Here is a 5,561-nt window from a genome sequence, read left to right as displayed (position 1 = left end):
CCACCACCGCCGATTACCACCACCACCACCTCCGATTATCACCACCACCAACCACCGATTACCACCACCACCTCCTCCTAACCACCACCACCACCGCCTATTTAAGAAATGTAACAACATCAATCCAATCACAATTAAGTTCTGTTACATGATAATTTTATCGAGTATAAAAGACGCCAGCCGCAGCCTGATTCTGCCATGGGACCACTCCGGAGGTATTTTCCAACAAACCCTTCACTTTAATTTGATTTTGATTGCTTCAATTGAATAGAAATCATCAAAATAGGGTTTTAGTAGGAGTTACAGAGCCATGTTCGGTTACGCCGGTTTTCCAAAAAACCCTAGTTTACTAACCGAACTTCTTGAAAATGAAGAACACGAAGAACAGTTCGGTTCTATTGGATTTAAAACTAAGTCACCGAACTCTCTGTTCAGTTGTTTCGCAAAAAATTTTAAAACTACAAAATAACCGAACTCCACCCTTAGAACCGAAAAAAAAAAAAAAAATCCAGTCTAACCGAACTGTATTGTTGTGGCCACTATCTTGAGTTCCAAAATAACCGAACTTAGCCAATAGAGTTCGGTTTTTTCGCAAAAAAATTTAAAACTACAAAGTAACCGAACTTAGCCAATAGAGTTCGGTTGATTCGCAAAAAATATTTTTAACCGAACTCCTTGTATTAGAACAACAGAAGTCCATAAGTTCGGTTCCTTCGCAAAATAAGGATATCACCGAACTTTAGTTTACGAAAATAATTATAAGTCCACAAGTTCGGTTTGTTCGCAAAAATGTTAAGTTTTCTTAGTTTACTTTTAACCTGCAGTTCGGTTGGGAACTTGATTGCGTTGAAGTTTTCAAACTAACCGAGCACACAAGATGTACCCAAATAAATTGTTAAGTTCAAAGTTCGGTTACCTACCATTTTATCCTAGGTAACCGAACATTACACTGTACGACCAAAACCTCCACTAACGAGCGAGTTCGGTAACCTGCGTGTTTGGAAAACGTAACCGAACTACACTTTCAGGTGTGTTCGTTTACATGTTCTTGACATATGGTAACCGAACTGACCCAAATCTACATAAAAATTTTCATTTTTTAGAAAGCTTGGAGCAATTCAACCAACATCATCTAAGTTTGAAGCACACCTGGGTACCCAAATACCCTTCCTCCGATTGTGGTTGGTAAAATCCATCGTTTTTCATGTTTTCCTTCTTCATCTTCTCTAACTTTACTCTCTCAATAATTCTACTTCTTTAAAAATAAAATATCATCTGATTTTTTAATCTCACTAATTATCTTTAACTTAATCATCTCACTAATTATCTTTAACTTAATCATCTCACTAATCATTACACTAACTAATCATCACCCAAAATTAATCAGGAGGGTAATTTAGGTATTAATATAAATATCCAGATAAGGGGTGATCTAGATTTATTTCTAATGTCTTTACCCAAAATAAAATCATGGTCACCAAAAAATATCATGATCCCAAAAAATTGTTCAGAAAAAAAATACCAAACTGTACATGTATTGCTAATCCAATGAATTCAATAGTGCGGATTGTTTGATTTATACTGAACAAGTCACTGGAAAGACAAAGTCTAATCTTCAAGAGAGCACGTTGGCAGCATTTGTCAAGCACGCAAATTTTTGGATCCTATTACCCACTTCCCAAAAGGCATTGCTGATATTTTGGAAGGTTAGGCGGCTGGTCATATCCACTGACTGATCTTTTTGTACGAAAAAAACAAGTAAAAGAGAGAAAGACATGTTTGGAGGGATTTAAAGGGATCATATATGCTTTTCAAACATTTTCACGCAAACATACCTCTTTATTTCATTTATTTTTCATGTCTTCTGTCCAGTGTCCATAAGCTTTTCTGTAGAGCTCACTAATGCTGGGTGCACATATGTTGCACATTTTTGGCCTAATCTTTGACATTGCTGATAATGTTGGCTCCTTGACCAATATATAGTGGCACGGGGAAAGTTTATACACCTTATTAGATTGTATGAATGGTTTCATAACATAGTCGGACGAAATTAACAAACCTATTTGAAGATACTACAGTGGGTTATGAAATTTCAAGGTTTACTACGTCTATTATATTTCTAATTCTTCAAAATATAATATCTATCTATTATATATAGAACAAAACAATTCTCACCGCCGAAAAATTTGGTAATCCTCTATCTGCTAAGAATTTTAACATGATAGTATTGTCTATTACCAATACCAATCTCATGGCATTTATAAGCTAAGTAATATTTTGTTTGAAGCATTTTTTATAAACTAACTAGGTATCACCCCGGCCTACGGCCGGGGATCAACCTTTTTCAAGTTTTGTTTACTGTTCGGCCGGCCGGCCGGTCAATATCCTCACATAAAATTTTAGTCAGCATGTAATGATCGTTTCGTGTTTGATCAGTCGGGTCATAGCAGCCGGGACCTACGACCCCGGCCGTGGATTAGAAAATCTAGAGTCAAATATAGTCCCCGCATTAAAATTTAGTCAACATGTAATGATCGGGTCGTGTTTAGTCAGTCGGGCCATAGCACCCGGGGCCGTGGATTAGAAAATCAAGAGTCAAATGTAATCCCCTAATTAAGATTTGATTTACTGATTTCCTATATTCCTAACTTCCTAAAATTTATATTTTTTTTCCTTTTCTTTTTCTTTTCGTGTTTCCTATATTCTAAACGTAGTTAATTTAGAAACCATTATGTAAATAGAATTCGAATACATATCTTATACGAAAAATATAACTGAGCTAAATCAGCTAATTAAATCTAGCACAGGATACTGCCGTAATGGGGTAGTAACACTCTAAGTTTGTCGTGAACCTTAGCTTATTGAATCTCCTTTACTAATATTAAATATGATTAACGTGTCGTCCTCCGCATGCACCAATACCGACACGAGGAATGAATTTATTGACTTGATAAGTAGATGTTCTTTTAGAAAGCAGGTCTAGCAACTCTGTATACATGCCGGGGTGAGCATGGGCCGGTATGGACTGGTTTTCACCTCATCCGCATCCAATCCATTGCACTACGGATTTCAAATTTGGCATCCGCATCCAATCCATATCCAACGGATTTGCATCCAATGGATGCACGGATGGACGGATTGGATGCGGATAATCCAATGGATTTGTTTTAGTTAAAATTTATAGTAAAGAAAATAAAGCTAACACAAATGACTCCTTATAAAACCTATATCTCTTATATATGTATGCAAATATAAAAATGCGATGTACGTCACCCTAAGCAAACATCTTAAAAATTTCTTAATGATCCATAGCATTTTCTAGAACTATATAAATGTCTTTAATTTAACGGATATGGATGTCCAACGGATTTTCAAGGTTGCATCCGGACCCGATCCTTTATCCGTTGGATTTCAAAAATTCCATCCGCATCCAACCCATTAACGAACGGTCTCGGTTAAATCCACGATTATGGATCAAATGCTCACCCCTATGCATGCGTCCATACAAAATTTGGGAGAGCTGTGGAGCCCATATACAAAGATATTTAGTAATAGTTGTCTAGCCCATTACAATATTTAGTAATGGGTTCTCAAATGTGTAAACATGCGTCCTGGCTAATCAAATCGAGTAGACCACGAATTTAATTGGTCACGGTAAGGTTAGGGTGCGGTTCATGAAACCTAAAAATTGGTCAAAGTAAAATTAGGGAATTTTGGTTGGGTCGGGCATAAACCGCGCCGTCCAAAATTATATGTTAAAAACGGGATCGGACGGACGTGTATATAGAACATATAACGAATCGATCCGAGTCGTTGGATGACGAAATCGATGGTCGGATTTGTAAGATTACACACACCACTTCTTTTTATAATATAAATTATAAGCTATCTTCTAATTAAAAAATAATTTTCTCATGGTATAATTCAAGCTCATAAATTAGCATCAGCTGCATAAAATTCATGCTCATAAATAATAACTTCTCAGCTGGTCAGTAAGTAATTTACGAATGATTAATTCATCAACTACCTGTTTTAAAAGTCAATAAGTAATTCCTTGTATACAAATTGGTTTTTGAAACTGGTAGATGAAAACAAACTCAATTTGCAAGCAATCAGCTTGAAATTGTGTTTGGGTGTTTGTAATAACAATACTAACAGTAGATAGTTTATAGTCAGATGTTTTCTGTTAAACATAACTGCAACTGTAACTTTCCATTATGTCTTAGCTGTCATTAGCTGTCTCACCAGAACTCTGTATAAAGGCATCACTTATTGTGTGTATGTATAATTCATTAAATTATAAGAGAACCTTTGTTTCAACAGTCTCTCCATGGTATCAGATGGAAAACATTAGGTTTTCCTTCTCGGTCTTGGTACTGTATTGGTTTCCTCTACATCACAAAATTGTTATTTTTTCTCAATTCTTGATCTCTAATTCTTCAGAGAATTCTCTTCAATTTTGTCTGTTTAATGATTCAAACATTCATCGACTCAGAATCATCAACAATGTCAAATAATTCTGATATCACATCAATTCCTATTCATCAATTAGCTAATCTGATACAACTCAAACTCAGAGATGATAACTTCATCACCTGGAAAGCTTTGTTGATGCCGGTAATTCGTAAGTTTCAAATTCTTTCTTTTCTTGATGGATCTCATGTTTGTCCATCTCAATTCACTGGTCGTGGAACAAATCAAGTTGAAAATCCTCTGTATGCTGCTTGGGGTGATAAAGATCAAACAATAATTTTGTGGATTCAATCAACAATATCTGAAGTTGTGATTCCCTACTTTGCTGGTGCTACCTCTTCACATGAACTCTGGCGCAATATTGAGTCAAGATTTGCAAGAACTTCAACAACTCATACGATTCAATTACGCACTCAGCTTCAAGGTGTTAAACAAGGATCTAAATTCGTTTCTGTATACTTGGATGAAATCAAGAAAATCTCAAATGAGTTAACTGCAGCCGGATCTAAAATCTCAGATGAAGGACTTATTGCTGTCATCTTAGGAGGTTTGAATCATTATTTCTCTTCCTTTTGCACATCAATTCGAATTCGTAATCCACCAGTCTCTAGTGTTGAATTACATAACTTGTTGATCAGTGAAGAAGTATTTGTCTCTAATAATCATCAACAATCCCTACCAACTACCACTGCCTTTTATGCACACAACAATAATTCAGGCTCAAAATCTTTTCCACCACATTTCAATCTTGTTACTGGTCATAGTGCAAATTACAAGGGCAAGAAACCTTTCAGCCCAAATTATAAAGCCAACACATCTCAAACCAACTATAATCCACCTAAGCCTCAATTTTCATCACCAGCACCTAATCCAATTCCACCAACCTCTGTTCTAAGACCTCAACCCTTAAACAATGAGAGGCCTTTATGTCAAATTTGTAACAAATATGGTCACACTGCATATGAGTGCAACAATAGACTTAATTTTTCATATCAAGGTAGACAACCTCCACAAAATCTTCATGTTATGCTTGCTGCAGCTAATATTGGTGGTGAAAACCCTTGGTATGTAGACTCTGGTGCTACACG

This window comes from Papaver somniferum, unplaced genomic scaffold (assembly GCF_003573695.1).
Source record: "Papaver somniferum cultivar HN1 unplaced genomic scaffold, ASM357369v1 unplaced-scaffold_46, whole genome shotgun sequence".
NCBI classification, from domain to species: domain Eukaryota; kingdom Viridiplantae; phylum Streptophyta; class Magnoliopsida; order Ranunculales; family Papaveraceae; genus Papaver; species Papaver somniferum.
The sequence above is the reverse complement of the archived record's forward strand: the minus strand, read 5'-3'. Positions refer to the sequence as shown.